Consider the following 24831-nt stretch of genomic DNA (forward strand, 5'->3'; position numbering starts at 1 on the left):
TCCTCTAGAACTAACACGGTTTACTCTGCAGCAAAAAAAAAAAAAAAAAAAAATGTGTCCCCACGCAACCAGCAACCACGTTCCTTTTCGAATAAAGAGAACCTCGAACCGGGAAGGTTATCGCGACGTCACGAGACAACGGGAAAAGTTAAGGGGTTTCCTGAGGACGCTCCAGTTCGTGCTGGGAGAGCCCTGCCTGTCTGCAGAATTTTCACCCGCCCCGGCGTTGCCAGGCCTCTTACGGCGACGCGTGAGATGAGCATCTTTTGCAAAGCTACGTGCTAAGGGATGCATTCCCTCGAGCCACTGCCCACGCTGCACGCTGGGACACGGCTCACACACGCGGCCTCAGCGTGACGGGGGCGGCGTCGTGACCCGCCATTCACGCACGTGACCCCGTGCTCGCCACGGCCGTGAGTCCAGGAGCCGCCCTCCGCGGCGCGGAGTTCCCGCGGTCCTCACGGGCTGTGTTCCCTGCGCCGGACCTGCCGCGCCGCGACCTCGCTTGTAACCGCAAGTGAGTCCTCTGAGTCCCCTGCCCCTTTCGAAACCATGTCCTTCCCGTGCCGGGCCCGCGACACGCCGACCTGGGGGTGGTTTCGGCACCATCGGGCACGGCTCGCCGGGGGCTGGCTGCCGGGAAAGTGTCGAGCGGCGGCCAAGATAGGGAGGGAGTCCACGCGCCCTGTGTCCCGCTCGGGGCGGACGTGGGGCAGGGGAGGCTGTGCGCATGAGAGGCATCGCACGCGGCAGGGGAGGGGCGGGGGGCGGGGCGGGGACCCCTCTAAGCCGGGGATGCCAGGAGCCAGCCCTTCACCTCCAGACCGGACGCAAGCACAAGCCTTTCTGGAGTTCTCCACCCCCCCCCGCCCCCGATACGGCCTCGGAGCCCACCCTGCTACATCTCAGAGGCGGGTCAGGGTGGAGCTCACCTAGGCCAACAGGTGGCTCCGAGACGCTCAATGAACTTCAGTGCGGGCGGTATTTCGGACAGGTGAGCATGGCTCTCCGTCCTCGAACGGGATGTTTTATAAGCAGGCTGTACATCTCAATGCCCTCCGTGGCGTTCACGAGGGTTCCGGTGCGTTCGGGGGCGGGAATCCAGGGGGCACCAGCCGTGAACACGCCTCTCCCCGCGGAGGGGCCCAGACTTCCGGGGCGAGCTCTGGGTTCCGAGCTGGTGCCCAGCACTCAGGACACAGCAGGGCGCGGGCAGAGTCTGCTCTCACGAGGTCAGTGGCTGAGCCTTCATCGGCTGCCCCGTTTCCTATTTACGTACCATTGAAAGCATGAAAATCTGCCCAGTGTCTCTACCACACAGAGCATAGGACGGTCACAGCGTAACCCGTCACCCCTTCCTGACAGATGCGCCCTGATCCTCTGGTGATATGTAGACACCCGGACGGGGTGGCTACTGACCCTCAGAAATCGAAAAGGTGCCCACCCCGCTCCCCCCACAGACACATGCACTTATTTTCCCCTCAAGTAGAGGATTATGCTGATTGCACTGCAATTACCAGAAAATCAGAAAAAATCCTACTTGAAAAGCAGTCACCGACAGTGGTGATGAAATCACTCTGAAAATGGTCTTCCGCGTGGCTGTGGCTCTTCTCATGTAAAACAGAACATAGGAAAAATGGGTCCTAAAAGGCTCTGGATGAGATGCACAGGACCAAATATGAACTCCTTTATCCAAAAAGTGGAACGACTCCTTGAGAACGATGATGAAGTAGAGAACACAGAAGGATGTGGTTACCCTAAGCGCACCCCGAAATGCCGGCCCACCAGTCCCGTACCTGTCCGTTAGTTTACGGGGCTTCTATCCAGCACCCACCACAGTGCTCGACCGGCAGTACACACTCATAAAAGGTGGCTGAATGAATGACTGAGCGAGCGAGCGATGCGTTTACTGAGTCTGACTCGGCCGCGTGGGAGCAATTCCACCACCACAGCATCCATGAGACATACCCCACAGCCCACAGGCCGCGACACGTGGAAGGCAGAGACCGTGAGCACGCTAGCCTCCCCGCCCCAACGCGGGCGGCGCACTCACCACTGTGCCAGCAGCACTGGCGGTCACGCGGCGGAATATTACTCGGCCGTGAAAAAGGTGTCGATGTTTGATGGGAGCTACAGCGTGGACAGACCTCGCACACATTCTGCCTAAGGAAATACGCCAGGCACAGAAAGACAAATAGGGCATGTGTGCACTTACGCACGGGCCCCAGAACAGGCAAATTTCAGAGATGCACAAAGTGGGACGGAGTGTACGAGGGGCGGGTGGGGAGGGAGGCGGTGGGCTGTTGTCCGCAGCGTGACTGTTTAACAAGTTTAGCGCGTTTTGCAGGGGACGATGGAAAAGTTTCGTGCAGGTGGTTGGTTCTACAATCCTGTAAATGTCGTTAATACCACTGGGCTGTATGCTTACAGTTAAAATAAGATTATGTGTATGATGCCAGATTTTTTCTTTTTTTTAAAGAAATAGTGGCAGTAGCCAGAGGGGAGGGGGTTTGGGAGGCTAGGAGAAAGAGGTGAAGGGTTAAAGAAGTAGAAATCAGTGGCTGGTAGGGTCACGGGGATGGGGAGCATGGCCGGGGGAGTGTGGTCAGCAGTAAGGTCACGGATATGTGGAGGGCAACGGAGGAGAAAGAGCAATTAGGGGGATCGTGTTAAAAATTATACACATGCCTAACCCATGCCCCGTATACTTGAAACGAAAATGAAAATAAAATGTAAAAAAAATAAACAAAAAATAAAAGATGCATGCAAAAAAAATTTTCTTTAATAAGTAAAATAAAAAATACGTGGATATAGGACTGCGCGTGAAAGGTGTTATAATTCCTAGACTGGCTCTCTGACCGGCCATAAAAGTAATGGCCAAGGGGTGAGATTTCTCCACCTATCACAAGCGAGGTTAAGATATTTAAATACGTCAACAGTGAAAGACAGCTGAAATTCTCCGGCAGGAGGAAAGCAATAAATCGGGACATAGAGCATGGCATCTGAGGAAATGGGGACCGTGCAGCTCAGTGATCAGTTCTGTGTTCTAAAAACGCTGCCGGACGACGACGTCGCCAAACCGGCCAGACGTGGGCTGAGGGGCCGGCACCGGGCTCAGTGCTGCCCGTGGAGAATCGCACGGAATCCTCACGGGAGGGGGCGCGGCTGCGGCGAAGCCTTCGGCTAACAGACCTCGTCGACGTGACGTGCGCCGCGCCCAAGCTGCGGCCCCGCCTAAAGCCCCTGCGAACGCTTCTTCAATATCGTCGACTTGCTGTTCTGAAGCCATCGTCACGGATGCGGCTTGTCTGGGACCCCTGAGACACTGTATCGGAAGTCGAAGCCACGGGACATGGTGAGCCGCGTCGTCGTAAAGATGCTGACGTTTCCTGATACATTTTAGCAAAGGCTGCGCCTGGTGCCTGAGTCTCATCCTGTCTCAGGGAACACTGTGCTCCAGGCGTCCCGTAAATTGCACTGGAAAGAAATGACGTCACACGGACAGACTTGACTCAGCAGCCTCAGGAGACAGCTGGGCGGACCCGAAATGATGTCCAGACGGAGAACCAGGGTGTGGACTGGGCCGTCGGCCTCCCCGGCTCTCGGGGGTATATAATCTGTTCTGCATGCAGTGAGTTTCCTTTGATTTATTTAACCCTCATGCTGTTGACGTATTTTCAGAATTCAGACACCTACCTGTACGTCCGCATGGGACAGGGACCTGGCCGTCTCCAAGGAGACCAGCTCTGGGCAGACAACGCTTCCGGAGACACTGAATTCCTTAGAGCAGGCTGGTCACCTCTGACCGTACTGACATTGGGGACTGGGTCATTCTCCGTGCTGGGGGCGCCCTGAGCCGTGGGGCGGTCAGCTGCATCCCTGGTCTCTGCCCACCAGAAGCCAAGAGCGCCACCCCAATGGGGCAACCGAATACATCTTTAGACGCTGCCAAGTGCTGTCTGGGGGCGGTGGAGGCAAAAATCCCCCTTGTCTCGAGAGAAACCAGTCCTGGGAAGTCCCTCACGGGCGAGCCCGACGCCTGGAGCGTCTCAGGGAGACATGTGAACTCCGTCTCTCGATCCTACGTGGTGGATGACAAGGGGTAGCCCCGATGAGTCACCAAACACACGCGGAGAAAAGGCACACGAGCCCGCAAGTTCCACCGGACTCGCTCAGACGGCCTTGGGGGAGGCGGCCGAGAAGCTTCAGAATCGTTAGACCGTCAGGCCTCACCCCGAAGCAGTCGCACCTTCTCGTCCACGGCACGTGGATCCCCGCGGGGATCACTGGCAACGGAATGCTCCCCTGGAGCCGTGCACGGGGTGTGGACCCGGAACCCCCAAACGCAGAGGCACCCCGCGCCGTGCAGCGGAAAAAGAGCACAGTAACTCCGCAGCTCGCGTGGCCGGCTGCCCCGCTCGGCCCGGCACGCGCCCTCGGGCGAGCTTTCGAAGCCCTTCTCGGCTCACGCATGGCCCCTACAGAGCCAACCTCACCGTTCCGCATCCAGTTTCCTGTTCCACCCATGAGCACGGACACGAGGAACGTCCCCGGAGGCGGGAAAATGGAGCCCCTCGAAGCTGTGCGTGCGCCGCCCCGCCGTCGGGGGGCAGAGCGCACCCGTCACACGCACCAGACGGACGGCCACCCTCGCACTGAACGGAGACGCCGGCCTTGGGGAGGGGCGTCCGGCATGAGGACGAGGACGGTGGACACCGGCGTCCTGCATTTCAGATCTGGGGCGCCTTCGGGCAGCACGCTGTCGCCGTGGAGACAGAGTCTGTGTTCTCACCAGACGCTGCAATTCACTGCCGACACCGGCCTCGCCCTGGGCGGTTTCGCACGGGGTCATTCGCACATCCACAAATTTCTGGGGGGTGGCGGGGTTGGGGGGACAATAAACTACCTAGAACTGTGACATAATGCCTGTTTTTTTCCTTCAAGTGATTTTACATTAAATGAGACCCAACCTTCTCCGCACCCCGCCACCCCCCGGCCTCGCATCTGCCACGGGGCTCGTCTTTGGGAACGATTTCGACTGAACTCCTCGGATGACTCTGTTACTAGGTTGCAGACCCACGCGTCCCGCCGAAGCCCACGCTTTTTGCCGACAGCACAAACACGAGGTTCGCAGAAACAGAAGCTTCGTGCCTTCGTTTTCCGTCGTCAAGACCAACACTGTCCGTCTGGCGAGCCGTCCGAGCATCGCAGAAGGCCACCTTCCCGAGTGCCTGCTGAACCCCTCGGGGGGTGAAGGGTCGCAGGTGCGGGTGCAGGCACCCCCCACCGTGCGGGCGACCAGGGGGCCCGCTCCCCCCGACGTGAGAGGAACGGGGCAGAGGCTCACCGCGCGTCCGCTCTTCTCCCTCGGCAGCAAAGCTGCCAGAGCAGAGCGCGTGACGCCGCCGCCGAATCCCGCGCCCGACTCCCGACCGGCGCCCGCTCCCTGTTCCCTGCACTTCACGCACAAGCCGCTCGGACGGCGGACGCCTGGCCGGCTGTCCCGGCCGCGGCTCCGCCGGGCTGTGAGCCTGCCCGAGGCCCGACCGCGTGGCCGAGCTCCATAATCTGCACGGCAGGTGTGCAGCGGGCCCCTGAGTGCACCCCAGGCCGGCCTGGCACCATGACGGGTAAGGCCGAAGCAGGCTGTGAGCTGCGGGGCCGTCCCGGGCGCTGCAGGGTGTTGAGCAGAGCAGCACCCCAATGTACCCCTGTGACACCCCCGAATCCCTCCAGACGTGGCCGGATGTCCAGGGACGAGAGACGGGGGCTCGAACGCAAAACTGCCTGCTTAGAGAACCACTGTCCTCACGGAGAAAGGCGCCGCACGGCCTTCCCGCTTCCTGCCCGAAAAGAAGGCGGCCCAGGTGAGTCTGGCTGCCTTGTGGCACGGCCCTACCAGGAACCTCGCCAGACGCATCCACAAGTAAGTAAGGCTCGGGGTACACCACTGGTCACACGTGGCTACTTCCTCCTAAACTGAAATTACACCTAGAACTCGGCTCCCCCAGGTGGACTGCCACCTTTCAAGTGCTCGTGGCCCGTGGCTACTCCACGGGACAGCAGAGCTACGACGGCTCTGTCTCCACGGAAAGTGCCGTGGGTGGGGGGGGGGGTGCTGCTCCAGGACACCCGAGGAGCTCCCGACTGTTCTGACAGCCGCGCGTCAGAAAGTCCCACGCGCGGACGGCGAATACAAAGGACCCGCCGGCCAATTCGAAGGTCTGGGCTTCGGAATGATCAGGAGAACCGGATTTTTCAAAAAACGCGGTGCTGCTGGTCAAAGATTTCAGGACCCAGAATTTCTACAAACTCTCCGCTCCATCCTTGAACAAGTTCGCCACGTTAAGAGACCTGTGTATTTTTTTTTTTTTCAATAGGAAGTCAAAAGAGAAGGCACTGTCTCCAAACGCACAACGTTGCAAAAATGTTGCAATAAATGAAATACTCCCTGAGCTTGCACACTATTTGGACAGGCCTACAATGAGAGGACGAGGGAGAAGCCCCCTCTCTCGTCCCTGGACATTCACTCAGCCAAGCCAGAGACGGACAGCTGTGTCCATGACCTCCTTGACGCACCATGTCACCCAGTCTTTTCCGATGGCTCTGGGTCCCAGTTTTGTGCCCCTGGAGCTGTCCCGGTTCTAGACCCTGCATCGTCCTTAACAGTCCTGGTCTCTGCCCAAAACAGAGAGGCACACGGACCTGGCGTGAGTCCCGGCTAGACCGTGCTGGTGTGCACGGGTCCCCTCGACCTGAGAAAGACATGCTCCCCTCTAAACATGACACACACCTGTCACGCTACACTTCACGGGTGCTAGCGGGAAAACAGACCAAAACGCACTGAAGAGGACGCTCATCTCAAAATCCTCAACTCAGAAAAAGGTACGTTTTCATCTTAGAAACCTCCCTTTATTGTTTTGATCGTCGCCACCAGCAAGCAGCCCGCTGGGCGATCTTGAGTCTCCTCTGCACACGTCCGCGCGGAAGCTGGGACCGGACCGTTCGCAGCAGCGCCAGTCACGACAGCCAAAGAGTGACCGCAACGCCGGCGTCCACCGACCGGCGACCGGGTGGGCCACACGGGCTCCGTCTGCCCGTGCGGTCAGCGGCATCGTCTGGAGATGAGGAGGAATTCAGAGCTGAGAGGCACCACGGCACAGACGCCCCGCGAGGGCACGATGCTCCGTGACAGCAGCCAAGTCCCCGAGGGTCACGCACACGCGGTGCGATTCCACGACACGTCAGGAACGGCGCGTCGGCGGGGAGAAAAAGCAGGTGCTGGTTGCCGGGGGCCACGGAGCGGGAGGAAGAAACGGAGCGACCGAAATTCTGAAACATTGAACACACGCTACGATTAGAGTGCGCTGATGGCTGTGCACTCCGGGAGCACACGAAGCACCATCCAGGCGAATCCGAGGGTGTTTTTGCTGTTTTTCTCAACAAAGCTGTTAGAAACGGAGGCTCTGGCTACAGGTGCTGTGCCCACCTGGCACGGAGCGCGAACCGCGAACGGGCTCACGACGCCCAGCCGACTCTCCTGGCAGTAAAGGGCCAAAGCTCAGGCTCTCGCTGGTGGGTGGGCACGGGGCGTCTGGGGACAGCGAGGAGCTGGCCCTTTGCACCTGGCCCCTGCTAACGTGAAGTCGGTCACAGTCGGGTTCTGAGAGGCAAGCACCGATCCGACCTCCAGGGTCTCTCCGTCAGGCACAGACATCCTGCGAGTCAGTGCGATTGTCGGCCGACGTCAGAAGAGAGACCCTCAAACGCAGCCCCCCCCATTACAGCCATGTCTACAGCACTGCATCGTGCGGGTACCCCGACTCCCAGGGGAGTCTCGCATCCCAAACCTCACCTACGCGGGGCTTGGGGTCCAGCCTCTCTTCAACCTCCACGGACTCCCTGGACCCCAGAACTTGCTTTTGCCACTGGGACCGCAAAGCCTCCTGGGAATGGGCGTGGCCCTGCCCGGCCCGGGCGGCGGCGTGAGGCGGTCACTCTGTCACCGGGAACCCTGTCCTACAGCCTCGCGGGGCTGCGGCCACGGCCCAGAAGACACACGGCAAGAGACAGACCTGGGACAGAATGTTTTCATTCAGAGCTCGACAACTCTCATAGCTGCAGGGCTTCGAGGGGTCGAGAGCCACATACCCATCCGTCTGCTCCCCGCCTATCTGAACCGCACACGAGATTAATATGCCACGTACGGCCACCGACAAAGACAAATGCTCACAGAGCGCAAAGCGACAATACTCCACGTACGTAAACGCTGCTCGGCTAACAACATGACATTTGCAACTAAAATGTGGTGGTTCAGAGGAACAGGTCGTTTGTAAAGCAAACAGTGTGTGGTCACACAGAAAAATGTCTTTAAACTGGATGCAAAAATAAAAATAAAAATAAATTAAAGGTCAGTAAACACTTTGCCCTTCGCCGCCCCCAAAAGCAACATCTGTAACGAAAGCGGCCGACGCGTCATTAATCTAGCGGAGAGACCGTGAAGACCCGAATCGTACTTCAGGTGATTCGGACCCGCTGCAGCCTGCTGCACGAGCCAGGAAGTCCGCCTGCGAGTCAACCTGCCTCTCCCCTAAACGCTGTGCCTTAGGCTCGGCAAACAGAGGGGACGGAGAACACAGCAAGCGACCACGGTTTAGCTGGTTACTCTGCAATGAGTAACAGGGGAGCAGACATGCGTTTGCAAGGACTGAAAAGTGCCACCTTGCACAGCAAGGCAAACCCCTCCTGACGATAACGAACATTTCGAAACGGGGTTCGAACCGTCTCAACGAGCTGGGTTCGAGTTCCCCCCATGTCCCCTCCACGTTCCATGACCAGCCACAAACCAAATCAAACCAAATCTTGGCTGTGGCAGGTCTGGCAACGAGCGCGCTGCTCCACGGTCCGCATCCCGCATTCGGCCCCCGCCGGACACGCGAACGGATAAACCGGTATCAGTTACGCTGTCCCACTTGGCCCCAAAAGGTCAGAGAAATCCGCTCCGACGGTCGTACGCAAAGTTATAAACTCATCCGCGTCGACAAGACGCCCCCGCGGGAAAAGTCGTTGCTCGGGATTAAGTACCGCAGTGACATACCAGCTGATTTTTTTTTTTCTGGACGTCGCTTAAGTTACACATTCACGTTCCAGAACAATCTAGAATCCTCTCTCTTAAAGATAAGACTTGGTCCTGCCGACCACAGGGTATCGAAGAAGCCTGTACACACAGCTCGAGTTGATACCTCTGCGGGTAAGCCAAGCCCAGGGCGTGGGAACAGGAAAGCAAGCTCAGGGACGGGTTTGGGGTGCTGTGGCCGTGCCCACTCCCGAGCGGAGGCAGAAGAGAAGGAGGGGAAGGTGGCAAGTGTCACTGCGAGGGCAGGGGGCGGGAGGCGGGCTGGCCCAGGGAGCCACCCGGGCCACCTCTGCACTGCTCTAAACGCTTCCTCTGCTGCTCTGCCATTTAGAAGTGAAAGGGAGCCACCCAGCAGGCGGAAGGGACGTGTAAGCCCACGTCACGGAAGCACAGTTCCCACGACCGCGGGACCGTGGGGCCGGCGCGGGAACGACCTGCCCCCTCCGCTCACGCGCCAGACGTGACGGACCCGGGTTTCAAACACTTCTTCGCAAACCACTCGCCCATCCGTGGATGAACGGACGGATAAGCAGAGTGGTGTCTACACGCAGTGGAGTGCCACGCGGTCTTAGAAAGGAAACATATCCTGACATACAGCACCGATGATCCTTGAAGACGTTCCCCTGAGCGGAATAAACCGGGCACAGGATACGGTACGATTCCGTTTACACGTGGTCCCCGGGAGTCCAATTTATAGGGACATAGAGTTGAATCGTGGCTGCCAGGGGCCGGGGAGGCGGGGACGGGGAGTGGCTGTGTCACGGGGGACAGCGTTTCAGTTTGGGGAGATGGGAAGAGGTGTAGACATGGCAGTGGTGACGGTTACACAACAGCGTGGGCACAAGTCACGGCACCGAGCTGCACACATACGCATGCGTAAGGTGGGAACCCTCGAACACAGCCGGGGGGCGGGGGGACTATACACAGGTGCGGCCGCCGTGGAAAACAGTACGGAGGGTCCGCGAAAAATTAAGGCTCGAATTACTGTATGACCCGGCAACCCCTCTGCTGCGTATTTACCCCTCAAATCTGGAAACATTTCTCCTTAAAGATTTAGGCACCCCCAAGTTCACTGTGGCATAATTCACGGTGGCCAAGACGTGGAAACAAGTCAAGGGTCCTTCGACAGACGACTGGATAAAGAGAAGGTGGTACTCACATACAATGGGATGTTACTCAGCCGTAAGAAAAGACGAAATACTGCCATTTGAGACAATATGGATGGCTCTTGAGACGATCATGCAAAAGCGAAATAAGTCATATAGAAAAAGCTGAGAACCATATGATTTCTGTTACATGTGGGACAAACAGACAGAGACTTACGGACTCAGACAACAGCTTAGTGGTTACCAGACAGAACGGGAGATTATTAGGGGAACAGGAAACGTAGGTCATTAGGGTAAAGGGGGTCAAATATTTGGTGACAAAGATTTGAGTTTGGTGGTGAACACGCAATGCAATATACTTATGACACATTGTTGAATTGTACACTTGAAACCTACATAACTTTATTAACCCATGTCATCTAAATAAACATCATGAGAAAGTATACTTGTCACCCTTAAAATGGTTAATGGTAAATGGTAGGTTATGTACGTTTTATCACAATAAAAAAGAATCCTTTGTAAATCTGACTTAACAGGTGTCAAGTAAAGGCACGAGCTTTCAGTGATAGTCTTTTCTTGGGGGGGGGGTGATTTTCACGTTGTGGGTTCCATCAAAAATTTGCTAATGACGCATATGGGTGTCTTACAAAGATGGAGCATTTGGAGAATTCCAGAGTTATTCTAAGAAATAAAACTAAGAGTTACTACTGACCATGAAAAACAAATTATTTTCCTTTTTAATAGGGATTTAATCTAACAGAAATATATTAATTTATTCAAAGTAATAAAACTCCGAGTTACTATTGACCATAAAAAAATTTTTTTAACAAGGATTTAATAAAGATATTAATTTGTATAGATTAATTAAATGATTGAATTATTACATAACTTATTCAAATAAATTAAATCGTATTAAGCTGATGTCATAAAGCCGAATCACGAAACAGCTCATTTACTCTAATATGAATTTAATTAATATAAATTAATAAAGTTAAACTGAATTGATGTCTACGAATTACGCACATGAGCATGTCATCAAAAATTCATTTCTTAATGCAAAAAGAAAAAAAAGAAGAAAACGTGATTTAGGAAAAGAAGTCCACGCCTACGGCCTCATCCTCTGCTGAATTTCTAGGAACCCTGGGTAGAGCTGTAGGTCCGCACACTGCGGTGCCTGTGTCTGGTGGCTTGTGCCCACCTCTGACGGCTGCTACACTACGAAGAGGGGATAAGGGACGGAGGAGGCCCCTGCTCTCCACGCGCGAAGGGTTCCGCCCACCGACCGAACGCGCCGGCCTCCATTCCGGGCCTCCATTCCGGGCCTCCGCTCTGTTGCCGTTTGGGTCCAGAAAATTCTCCGGCGTGGGAGGAGTGGCGGGCGGGGGCGGGGCTGTCCCAGGCAGGGCACAGTGTTTAGCAGCTTCCCCTGGTCTCCCCTGTCCAACGCCAGCATCTCACACACACACGCACACCCCAGCTGCGACATCTCACACCCACACACACACACACACACACACAACCCCCAGCTGTGACAACTGACTAAGTCTCTCGACTTGGCCAAGTGTCCCCTGGAGGGAAGCATGGCCCCAGTGGAGAACTACTGTCCTAAATCGAGAACAGAAGCTATTTTGGGAACTGCCCGTGTTTCTAAAGAAAAACCAAAAAGGAAACAGTATGAAAAAGAACATATTTGGATTTAGCAGAAGAGCCAGGAGTAGCGAAAAATGTCAGAAACGAAAGAATTCTTCCTTCGTCCTCAGGCCCCTGGCTGCCCGTTTTACAACCAGAATCTACAGCCAATTTTAAAGAGTGGATGGATTCTTGAATTTAATTAAGCAAGAGCTGAATGAATGTCCATTTGAGTCAAAGGCACTAGCCTTTCAGGGCGTCAGCTGGAAAGAGAGCGTACGGCTGCTGACCTCACGTCCCCGGCTGACTTGGGTTCGACAGGAAAGAAATACCCAGTTCCTCGGGAGAATGCAGAAGGGGGCAGGGGTGGGGAGCTGAATCGTGTTATCCAACGACACTTCCTCCGGGACTCAGCACCAGCTGGAGACCCACACAAAAAGCAATTCTATCCAATTATCCACAGGGAGTCCACATCTTCAAATCAACAAGCCGGGGTTTCTAGGGTGCCCGTGAAGCTTTACCGCTTTTGATAAAACACACTGGCAACACCTCACTCACTCTACACGTCCCGCACGCTGACTGCACCCCCCCACACTGCACCCCGGACCGGCTGAGCAGCGGCCACCTTAGCATGAAAACCCCCACCGGTCCTGAACATGGTGGCGGCCTGGGTGGCTCCCGCCAGGCCCTGCTCCCTCCTCATCGTGACGTCCGGCTCCGTCCACCTCTCTCAGCGTCACCTGACCTGGCTCAGCTGTGCCCGTCTTGGGTTTTACGAATAAAAAGGAATCGGTGAGAACCGGGTACCGATCCCCATTACTTAGACCCCCCAGGAGAACAGTCATCAGAGAGAAATGAGAAAGCAGAGGGCTAGCTGTCAGAATAAGCAAGGTGTGCACACGCACACACACACGCACACGCACGCACACACACAGGGCAGAGAGACCGCAGCTCCAAAACCAAGTCCGTACCGGGGGGTTCTTGGTCACTTCCGGGCCGTGAATGAGAATTGGGGGCGGGAAGAGAAGCAGCCGGGGAGGGGAACACGGCCTGACTCGGGACGCGCTCGCCCGGCTCTGTCCGCCGCACTACCACGCGGCGAGGTGGGGACGCACTGCCCGCCGCACAGAAGGGGAGACCGAGGCTCTGGGGATCGGACCCCCTGCCGCCCGGAACTTCCCGAGGGCGCAGGTGACGGACACGGGGAGCTGTCGACGCCGTCGGACCCTGCTCCCGACCTTCCTCCGCCCTCACGCTGGGGGCGACAGTGGTCAAAATAAGGGGCGTACAAGCTGTCAGTGCTCAGAGGAGCAGACCCCCCCCCCCCGACCATGGAAACGCCCGGGCCCTCTGACTGCAGCTCCTGGGGACGGCGTGGACGGACGCCCGGCCTCCGGGGAGGGAGGCAGGTGCGTCTCTGCAGCCGGAACGTGGCGCGGGCCCAGTGGACCCGTGACTCTGGCTTCGCTCGCCCTGAGAGCTGACCGCCGGGGTTTCCTGAGGTCCCCGGCGCATGGGGGACTGGAAGCTGCCTCCGTAACTGGACTCTCTCTCTCTCCATCATCCCCAGCGGACTCCGGGGCGAGGCAGGTCAGCGAGAGACTCAGCGCTGCTCCCTCCGTGGTGACGGCCTGGGCTGCCGCTGCTCCTGCGTGGCAGGGGACTCATGGTCTGCCCGGCTGAGCAGGGTCCGCACGCAGAGAAGGCCACCACGGCCCCTGCTGCTCGGGGGACGGGATCCTGGTGGGGCTTCTGCCAGCGACGGGGCACAGAGCGCACAGGCGGGGGTGACCCAGGCGACCCAGGGAGGCGCCGCCTCTCGGTGCCATGGCTTCCTCGTCTGGACTCTGCCGGCGGCAACCTCGCCGGGCTGCGTGAGGAATACAAACAGAGGGACTCCAAACGGCATCTGGTTCACCCCGAAACCTGTGCACGGATGTCCACAGCGGCTCCACCCGTCACAGCCCCGAACCCGAAAGGTCCCCGACGCCCGCCGACACGTGAATGGGTGAACGACTCCTGCACGTCCGCACCGCGCTCTGCGGCTCGGCACGCAGAAGGCAGGAGCTGCCGGTCCGCACGGCCTCCAAAGGCGTCTCGAAGCGGCAGCGTTGGAGAGCGTGAGCGCCCACGGCTGCAGCTGGACGGGGCGACCGTAAAGGACAGGAGCCCGGCTGTGGTCGCGGGCCGTCCTGGGTGACGGTGGTGGACGGACGGACCTATGCGTGCGATGGAGTTTGTCACGCCGTGCACACGCGCGCACACGCACACACAGCACTGGCGGGACCGGCTACGGCCTCCGTTTGTGTCTACGGTGGCCACGCCGCCTCCCTCCTCCTGATGCGGAGGTCACTCCACGTAACACGCTGTCGGTGGGGGAAGGCGCGGGGGGGAAGCTCTGGAACTCGCTGTGCTATTTTTTGCAACTTCTTGCGAGTCTCAAATTGGTTCGACAGAGAAGGCGTCAAAAATCACAGCGTCTGATAGACGAACCGACGAGCACGTGTAGTCTGCTCGCCCGATGCGAAGTGTTCGGCAGCTGGAGGAATGAAATGCTGTGCCCCGGGCGACCGCACGGACGGACCCTGAAAACGTCACGCCGAGTGACAAGCAACAAGCCCGTGATGAGGAGCACGTGACGCTTACGATGCCACTTACGCCGGACGCCCAGAACGGGCGGACCCGTGGAAACTGGACGCGAACCGGGGGCTGTCGGGGGCCAGGAACAGGGAGCAGACTGGGAACGTGTGTAGCACTCCTCTGGGCGAGACGGAATGTCTTAACATGGACTGGTGACAGTCGCGCAACTGTGTGAACACAATGTAAACGACCGAACTGCCTACCTCACGTGGCCAAACTCTTGCGAACGTGAGTTCCATCCCGATAAAGCTGTCGCCACAATACGGCAACGTCCGGCCCTCAGTAACCGCAACGCAACTGTTTCGCCACGATTTACTATGTATCCTCTCCGCACCTGCGGGGCGGGGTTCTTCTAAGGTGTCATACACACAGTGCTATCGGCAGGGGTGTCTCCCTCGGGGGCGTGCAGGTGCACGGAGACGGCAGCTCTCACTCTAAGAGAGTCAAAGTCAGAGTCTGCTGCGGGCACTGTGCAGGCGAGGTCAAGTTCGAAGTCCTTGCCTTGCAGGGTCAAGTTCAAAGTCCTGCGCCTTCTCTCAGGCCCCTTCCCACCCCTGCACTCCACCAGCCTGGCTTATCAGCTTGAGAAAGAGAATAAAAGCTTTCTGGTTCCCGGTCCCTCAGCTCGGCCCACACGGTCCCTGTCTAGGACACATTTTATCAGGGAGCAGGGTCTCAGCCATCAGCAAAGCCACGTCCGGCCTCCCTCCCACAAGGGGAGTCCGGCCTTGCTCGGCGGCTCCAGCCCACGCCGAGACCCTTCCTTGGAGTTCCCACAGCAGGGGGACCCCCCCTGCACACCATGGCTTTGTGCCAGGCCCCCATTCTGCGCCCCCAGACTCAAGACCTAACTCACACGCCGCTATCATCACAGTGATAGATTCAAAAACGGGCATTCCAGAAACATATATATATATTTTTTCATACGAAAGTCTGAAATGGACGCTCCTGACTTGGATGAAAATGGCCCTCCCTGTCAACTGGCCTCGTTCTCGGGGAGTCTGGAATGTGGGTATGCGCCCCAACGACAGCCCGTGCAGGGCTCGGACGGAGGAACCGCGTCCCCGGAGCCTGCGTCCCGGGCCCTGCAGCCTCGGCAGGCTGCCAGACTGGGCCTTTGCGGAAAACCCTGGCTGGGCCACCAGGCCCGACTCGGCTGCCTGGCATTTTTCCAAACACGTCCCAAGACAAATGCACGAGACGGGGGGGGGGGGCGGGGGGGGCCGCCAAAAACCTCTGTAGAAGAAAACCAGGTGACCTCGAACGCAGGCGGGGGAAAAACCCAGCAGGAACAGGGCAGCCCCAGAAAGCCTAGCTTCACGATCCTCCCCGCGCCGCCTGCCTCGAATCCGGACGCCCAGACGCGCCAGCGAGGCCGAGTCTGCTGCGAAGCGCCGAGGCCCGCAGACGGCCCAGCCCGCGGGGGGGGGCTCGCGAACCCGGCCGTGGCGGGCAGCCTGGCGCGATGACCGTTCCCGGCACTCGCTGGAACTCGGGGGGGGTGGGTGGGACGCGGAGAGGCTGGCAGGACGTTCACCGCGCGACACGGAACCCGCGCCGCGAGGTCACTTACTCAGAGCCGAGCGCGGGGCCGACGCCCTCTTCCCGCCGGGGTTCGCGCGCGAGCCCGTGCTCCGTCCTCGGTCACCTGGGGAGGAAAGACAGGCGGGGTGAGCGGCGGCGGGAATGAGCGTGTCCTCGCGCGCACGTCTGACTGCCGCGTGGCGGGCGGACCCCCGACTCACGGGAATCGGGAAGCCGGGGCCGGGGAGCACCGTGCGGGGGGGTGAGGAGCAGCGCCGGGGACCCGCCCTTCCCACGCACACACGCACGGCAGTCCGCCACGTTCCCGCTCTCAGGGCCGGGGCGGCATCGCCACCCTCTCGACAGACACGTTTCGGGCCACCGTCCCGCAGCACGTGACGCGAAGGGCCGGGTGTGTCTGGACTCCGCGCCACGCAGCAAATTCTCGCCGCCGCACTCCGTCTCGTGGGAAGAGCACGGCACTGGGCGCCCAGGTCTCCGTCCCGGTGACACGGGGCGCGGGGACACTGGGCCAGTCAGGACGCGCACGCGCTCCATCAGCACGGGGCTGCGCGGAAGTCGCCACGGGGCACGGAGCGCGCTGGGGGCCGGGGCGCAGCTCTGGGAGGCGGCCCGGGGGCCGGGCCGTGGACGCAGCCCGCGCACACGTCCTGCGGGGCCCGTGACCGTGGGGCGAGGGCGGACGGCCAGCGGGCTGGGCGGCAGAGGGAGCGCCGGCAGGGCCACAGCGGGCTTTGCACCCTGGGGACAGGGGGCCGGCCGGTGGGGAACGTGTCACGGGAGGGGACGTGTCACAGCAGACGACTCCGGGCTCCGGCTGGAGCCATGGCGTGCACGGCGGCTCCGCCTCCCGGGACGGAGAAAGGCTGAGCGGGGGAGGCGTGAAGACCGTTCTTCCCGCCTCGACCGGGGGAAGCCCCTCCGGTCGCAGGAGTCCGGTAAGCAGGTCCCTGCACGCACCAGTCTGAGCCAGCGGGACAGGCCCCGGCTCCCGCGACGCCTCGGAGCCGCCCCGCGGCTGCGACCTTAACCTTCGGCTGCCGCTAAAGCGGTTCTTCTCGCGCGGGCACCGCCGGCGCGGGACCAGGCAGCGCCCTGCGGCCAGGCGGCCTCGTGCAGGCGCCACGGGGTGCGGAGCGGCGTCGCTGGGCTCCACCTACGAGAGGACAGCGGCCACCCACTGCCCCTCCTCACACCGAACCGCGCCCCGAGTGTCAGGCAGGCGGGAATGCAGAAAGGGGGGGGGTCCCTGGCTTCTAGGGACAGAGGTCTCTCGAAAGTCGGCGAGGGACGAGCAAATGCCAGCTGCTGAGACGTGAACGACGGGGAGGTCGGCGGAGGACGCACGCCGGGGAACCGCGTGCAGAGGATGCACACGCCATCTGGAAGAAACCCGGGGGGCCTTCCCGGAGGAGGCGAGGCTCCTGCAGACCCAGGAAGCCACGCGAGCAGGAGGAGAAACGGGCTGCAGACGAGACCCGGGGGCACGGGGAGGCCACGGAGGTTTCTCGACCCGTCGGCCGAGGCTGGCGACAAGGCCGTGCCAGAGGGCTGGGCAGGGCACAGGACGGCGCGGCCTGACCCGCGGGGTGGAGGAGGCACCGTCTGGGCCACACGGCCCTGCGGACGGCACACACCCAAGCGGGCGCAGGGCCCCCGGCTCGAACGGCTGAAGCATGGACCGGCGTGGGGGCTCAGCGCAGGGCAGGGGACAGCCGGTCAGGATGCAGGGGCCCGGGGAACAAGGAATCCAGGGCCGACCTCGCTGCGTGCCCCCCCAGGTGAGAACACCTGCCTGGCGGCAGTGCTGGCTCAGAGACCAGCCTGCTTGGGGAGCGGGGGGGGACCCCGAGACTCTCCTTTCCGACCCGCACCTGAAGCATCCTGCTCCCAACCCCCCGCCCGCCCCCCAGAGAGAAAGCAAAGCAGACCCCACTCTTCCTGCTTCCGCACCCTCTAAGCTCACGAGGGCCCCCGCGCCCCGCTGACGGCTGCGCTCAACGCTGACCTGGGTGCACCCGCTGGCGAAGCCGCCAGACGCCTGACCCACTTTACTGCCCGTCCGTCTGCACACACCGCGCTACAAAAATGCTAAAAAAATAAAAAATAAAAAGGCAGAGCCGAGTCACAGGCCTCACTTTGCTCCTAATTAAGAAACTCTCCCTCTCTCTCTGGACCAGAAGGTTCCTCAGCCGTGAAACGAGGCCATTAAATTATTTATGGCGTTTCATCCGCATCGAAAAAACCCGAGGAACCGTGTTCCTGTCGACTTCCCTCGGCAGAGTCTGAGAGGAAACTCTAGCAACGAAGCGAGAAATGTGCGGGAGGATCGGGCGGGAGGAAGGACGTCTGTGTCCGTCCGTCCGTCCTGCAGCCGGCTCGGCCCGCACACACACGCACAGGGCGCGACAGGCTCCCGACGCTGCCGCGAAGATGCGCATTTCCGGTCCGGACCCGTTCACGTCACGCCGCCGCCATCGGCACGTGAAAGATCTCAAACACGTTTTCAGAAGCCGCTGAGCATGACGGAGGCGGAGGCGCGGGCTCCTCCTGGGTCCGCTCCCGTTTTGACCGAGCCCTGAAACCACTGGGCCCGCGGCCGGGGGCTCCGACGGGCTCCGGCCCGTACGGAACAGGGGGACTCACGAACCCCAGAGGACCCCGGACCCCTCCGTTGGCCGCGGGGGTCGAGTTCTGTGTGGTGAAGGTTTCGTCCGCGGCCTCACCCGCACTGGGCAGCAGTTTCGGATTCTGAGATGATGCCTTCAAGGACACATTTCGCATCCTTTTAAATCGGTGGTCCTCGAACGGGACAGGTTTTGCCCCCCGGGGATCCTGGGCGACGTCTGAGGACGTTTGTCGTTGGTGAGCCTGGAGAACGAACCTGCTCACACCGAGTGAGGCTGGGATGCCACTGAACACCCTACTGCACCCCGGTCGGCCCCACCCGGCAGAGGATAATCACCCCAAGACACGTCGGTGCTGCCGAGCCTGACCCCGCTAAAATTGCTCTATCTTTCCAGGACGCAGATCCTACCTCATCTTCCAAACCATCTTCAGTCTTTTTAAAGTGAAACGCGTCCACGATTTCAAAAGGGAAAACACTCCCCGTTTTAATTACACGCTGTCGGGCACCAGCTCCCCCCAGATCTGCTTCCCACAGCGACCACCTTCGCACCCCAAGAACCGAGTTTATTTGTGGCCGCGTCCCCTGATGTTGACGGCCATGCTCCTCAATTACCCGCTTCCTGTCGACTCTAGCTATTAGGTCATCACCTCACGTGCGGATGAGGATTTGGGGTGTTTGAAATTCCCGTCGCCGATCCTCTGCTTCCCGCCCTCGCACGTTTGCCCAACAGTGTAAGGTTTGGGGGTTAAACACGCACATTCTTTCCACGACGGGACGGGCTCCGCTGAGCGAGCAGATCAGCTGACCACGAGTCCTTTCTCGCACAGCTGGTGCGCCTTCCTGAGGTTGCCGGCGGCCTGTTTTTCACTCCTTAATCTCCTCCGATTCCCCGGGAAGCCTTCCAACATCCTCCGCCATCTTTCCGTTTTTCACGTGGTCGAAACTCTCAGGGAATGTGTGAGTTCCGTGTCTTGCCACTGGTCCCCTGCCCCCCCCCCCCGCCACGCTGCTCCCCGGGGCTCCCGTCTGGACCTTCCCGCCTGTCCATGTTAGCACTGGGCACGCCAACGAGCCTGGGAACCACAGCGACCTTGGGACAATTCCTTCCGCCTCTTTCTGTGCTTGAGATCCCCCATGGCCCCCTTCCTTGGTTTACCCTGTTTTAGGGGGACACATTCTCCAGGACCGTCCTCAGCAGCGACGTGCAAAAAGCTAAATTAGACCGATATCCTGAATATACACAAATAACCGCCTTCCATCCCTAACTAATCAGTGGAGGAAGGACCACAAAGTCCTGAGTGAAAATTATCTCCGCAGACTTCTGCGCTCGGTCTGTTGTCCAACCTCCGTCGTCACTGCCAAGAAATCGGACGTTGTTTCCGATTCCGGGTCATTCTTATGACTTCGGTGTCTTCATCCAGGAGAGGACGGAGATACTGCCATTACCCCTCATACTCCGAATGAGACAACAACGAGCCTTCACGTGGTAATTCTTTTCCAAGTGCTTAAGCTTTATTCCCTGATCTAGTCGTCTGCTGTGAAACTAGTCTCTTCTTCAAATTTTAGATTTTGCGCCTGGAATACCTATTCGGCAACAGTCTGAGTAGCCGGTTCTCACCTGATAAAACGTTCCTCCCCCCACTGGCCAGTGAGGCGTCCGGCCACACACGGCTACTGAGCAGCTGAACCGTGCCTAAGACCATCGAGGCGACCGCGGCTACGATTTTATTTCATTTCGAATCAGTTTAAGTTTAAACAGTCGTGTGGGCCGGGGTGGCTGCCATGTGAGACACCACAGCTGAAGGTTATTTAGAGGGCGGCGGGAGAAAGACAGCAAAGAGAAAACCGCGGCCTCTGTGTCTGCCCTGAGATGAGAGTAAACTCGGGTTCAGGAGGAAAGCACTGAGCTCACGCCCTGCATCTCCACCGGGAGTCCTGTCGCTGTTAGGTCCTCTGCTTCCATCCTTCGGCGCCTCCGTCCTCGCGGGAAAACCTGGGCACTTTTAGAGTGCTGTCACACAGGGAGAAACATCCGTCCGCACCCAGGCGTGGGGTTTACCACACCCGGAGTGGACACAGGGCCACTGGGGTCCGCCACTTCTCCTCCTCAGGAGAGAGACGAAGGCACCCCGCGAAACAGACGCCTGCGGCATTATGCCCTCACAGCACAACACAGAAGCGAGCATTAAACCTCACGGGAGCGAGGGACAGACAGACCTCTGCCGAGCTCCTGACACCCCGAAGACTGTGACCGGAGAGCCCCACCATCTTTCCAGAAGCTGTGCTAACCAGCAGCTCCTCTGCAGAGTAGGAAGGCACCATGGCATTCTCTTTGCGTTGACTTGTTGGTTGCTTCGTTCGTTCGTTCGTTCATTCATTCATTCAACAAGTATCACAAACGTAACACAGTGTTGCGCAGACATGCTGTAAACAACGATAGAGACAGAAAACAGAACGAAGTCCCCCCAAGAGCTGAGCCCCCTGCAGAGCCAGGCAGCCCGTGACTGCGCCAAACTCTCTGCGAGCCACGGTCCCCGGCGCTCCGTGCTCAGAGCGCGGCGGCCCGTACCAGGTGCGCCTTTAAACACGCAGGGCCGCGTCAACGGCGAGACTGTTTATTTCCGACTTCGAAGAAAAACAAACGCACCGGCACTGTAGGTACAGAGAAGTAAACATCCAGGGAAAATCATTCATTTTTTATGTAACGATCAATGGGAAACGACATTTTCTCTACGCGTCCTTCAGAGAAGTCATTCGATATCCATTTGTTCCTGCGAAACGACATTTTATCAGGCGAGCGGGTCTTGCAGTTCCGTGTAAAAGCACGAGCTATTCAAATACGGAGAGACACTAAATGAGACATTTACATAAACCTGATTTCTCCTTTCATGCGTTACGAGGCTGACTAACAAGTATTTCGTGCTCCTGGAAGAGGCCACATCAATCGTGCTGACGGGTACGGCTTCACGGGCGCAGACACACGTACCCTGTACCCACACCCCGCGCCGGCAGCGTCACTGGCCTCACGCGGCAAACGAGAAATCGATCCCCAACTTACACCGCGAAATGCCAAACGTACAAAGACCGAGATGGGATTTGTCACGTGGGAATCTGGTATGAGATAAGGCAATCGTTTGACCCAGTTAAGCCTGTAATTATCTAATCCGTGTAAAGCTAACATCCACGGAAAAAAAAGAAACGCACGTGAGGGCTCGCACGTACCCCTGCCTCACACCTCTGGCGAGTTCCTGTCCCCTGCCCATCTCCAGGGCACAGGAACTCGCCCTGTGCATTCCACCGTCTGGCAAGCTCCCCACCCGGCCCGAGCCTCGCCACCAGCGGGTTCATCTCCTCCGGCTCCAGGACGAGAGCGGGGAGAAAAGGAGACGGAGCTGGCGTTTGCTGGCCGGGACCCAGAGGGACCCGGCCATTTTCCGTTGCTCTGCCCGGGGCGTGCTTGGCCTGGGGGTTAAGAGCTCGGACAGCAGGGCTGTGGCTGCCGAAGGCCTCTTTGCCATGCCGTGTACGTCCTCATCTGCACGATGGGGAGAACGGGGTAACCCCTCGCAGTGCTGGGGTGCGCACCACCGCTCAGGGATGGAAGGGACCGAGACCCCTCCCCGGCACACGGCGCATGCCACGTGAGGTCGGCTGCAACTGCTTTCGTCGTTACAGTCCATGCGCTGTGACCTCGGCTGGTCACTAAGCAGCCGCGTGGCCCCTACTTCCCTCTCCTCGTAAATCGGGGAGAGGGATGCTTACGATGGCCACGTGGCTGTTGGGGGGAACAGAGTCACACCCGTAAGGCCCGTAGCACTGCCCCCAGCCCAGCCTGGCTGTGGATCGGAGGACGTCACTGGAGAACGGCCGAGGCCCCGGGCCAGTCCCCCCAAAGTGCTCCAAAGCTCTCCTGCTCCCAGAGCCAGAAAGAGCCCCTCTCTGTTTAGTGGGAGACAGTGAAGAACTTTGGTTTCCGTAACCTCATTTTCATTTCCTGCTTGTCGACAAACCGTACGAAACCTATTCCAGGCTCTGAGGCCCAGTTTTCAACAGAGTTTGCGGGACACCTGTCCAGCGGCCACACCACACTGAGAGAGACGGAGAAGAAGGACCACTCCACTCAGGGTGCCTTTAAGCCCAAAAACTGATTTAAAAAGATTTTCTCCTCACCTCAGTAAAATGAAATGATCCAAGAGCTTCAGCTAATCCTCATGCGCCTTTCTTTCCTAAATGGATTTTTAAAGAACTTTAATTTTCAAGCTTGAAAGGCTGAGACAGCTTCGCCTCCCAGTCTGCGCAACGGCAGCTCATACAGTCCTCGTTGCGCTAAGTTTAGAAAGATGGTTTGTCCCTACGTACCTCACAGGAACCAGCCAGCGAAACCAGGATGCCGCGCGCACATCAGAACCCAAAAGCCGCTGGAAGCTAAGACCGTCCCGGAAGCCGGAGGACGTGCCTTCGCCGAAACACTTTACTCCCCGCGTGGGGACGGCCGGGAAGAAAAAGATGTCACGTGGGTTCCGAAACCACACACGCCATCAGCAAACGTGAAATAAATAACCAACCGGGCAAACCAGGGTGAACAGCAACCACGGTCTGCAAAAGTGAGACGAAGCCAAGCGGTGAGGACGCCCCGCAGAGCTCGCCACCGACGGCGACTTCCCGTCACCTGGAAGGCGTCTGTAACCATGTTCCTGGCCGCCCTTCCAAAGAAACAAGGTTGCCAGAGGCTGGAGTCGCAGCACCCACAAACCAAAGAAGTTGCCACTACGGAAGACAGAGTCGCCAGCGCTAGTTGGGCACCACTCCGGCCTCGGTAGATGCTATCAGACGCTCCGCGGGGTCGTTCCTGAGAAAAGACCCCCAATGCCAGCCGGCCACACGCCGCCAGAGCACAGGTATGCCGGACACGTTCCTGAGTGTGCAGGCGGCGTGCGGGCAGCGTGCAAGGTCTCCCCACAGCCCGGTCTGCCGCAAGCACACGTTTCTAGAAGCGCTCCGAGTCCCGGCTGGGCTGTGGGTCCCCTCGGGGTCGCAGAGACGCGTCGCAGGATGTTGTAAACGCCATTCGGGGCCAATAAATATACCGCGTCTGCAAGAGCATTCTCGCGGTTGCCTGGCAACGCGCCGTTCCGGCTCGATCAGACGCCCGTCTCTCACCGTCCCGGACGACCCTTGGCTCTCGTAACCAACGCTTCGATAAACAAGGAGAACCAATCTTGCAGGGTCGAGAGTGTCTGTGGGCCATGTACGCCAGAAGTCAGCCATGCTATTATGATAGCTGGTGTTTTAGGGAAAACGCCTAATGGCGAGATCACGGAAGAGCAGATGCTTTTGAAGTTATTTGTGTTTCTGCCCGTCACAGTGGGGTCTCCAGGTATCTGCAGAGCATCAGAACACACAAGACAACTGACTCAAACCTACAGACGACTCCAGGTGTGTGCCTAGGAACGAATCTCCAGGCTTCCTGAGAAATGATGAAATATGCAGCATTAAAACCCGTTCACGAATTTGACACTTTCAGAAAAACTCAGTGAGTGGACAAGGTTGGACCTCAGCACGGCAACATGCGCCTGTGTGCTTTGGCCGGAGGCCGCCCTGGTTGACCCCGCTGTCAGAAGGTAATTACTGAGGGTGCCGACATCCTCTCTTAGAAGTGGCCCAATTCGGACAATCAGTGACAGGTGAGCCAGCACCCGGGATGGCCCGGTTTCCAAAATGATGCCGCAGAAACGTCACGGGCCCAGACGCCGCTCCCTGTGTGAACGGCGGGGCGTCACTAAACTGGGGTGCGCAGCACGGCGGACTCGGGAGAAACGGGCCTGGGTCAGCACCGCGAGAATCGCCACGGCAAGCGTCCTCCGCCTGCGGCCCTGAGGCCATCGATCCCTTCGACAAAGTCGGCGCAGGGACCTCGGCTCGTCCCTCCCGGTCCTCGGTGACGCCTGGCCTCGCCGTTCCTGCAGGCCGCTCCCCTTGACCGGCTTTTGTCGCAGCCGCATTCCGAGAGAACGTTCCAGAGCGTTCCAGCCGGACCGTAGACACCACGAAGGCAGGAACGGCTTGTTTTCAGTCCGTCACTGCCTGGCGTGTGGTAAACAGGCGTGGAGCGTCTCTTGCGGCTTCCTAACTTCCCCTCAGAGTCT

The 24831-nt window shown here is 58.9% G+C and overlaps 1 protein-coding gene across 2 annotated transcripts in view; it reads right to left on the reverse strand.

The window, feature by feature from the left end:
* Window positions 1-24831, reverse strand: part of TBL1X (transducin beta like 1 X-linked) — a 136443-nt gene that overhangs the window by 62216 nt on the left and 49396 nt on the right. Inside the window, exon 2 of one of the 2 annotated variants that reach the window (XM_036235696.1) lies at window positions 16085-16159. The exons of the other annotated variant lie outside the window; for it this stretch is intronic. The gene's annotated coding sequence lies outside the window, so the exon portion shown is untranslated. The remainder of the gene's footprint in view (window positions 1-16084; window positions 16160-24831) is intronic. 2 annotated transcript variants of the gene reach the window in all.

Source organism: Rousettus aegyptiacus, unplaced genomic scaffold (assembly GCF_014176215.1).
Source record: "Rousettus aegyptiacus isolate mRouAeg1 unplaced genomic scaffold, mRouAeg1.p scaffold_m13_p_19, whole genome shotgun sequence".
Lineage (NCBI taxonomy): Eukaryota > Metazoa > Chordata > Mammalia > Chiroptera > Pteropodidae > Rousettus > Rousettus aegyptiacus.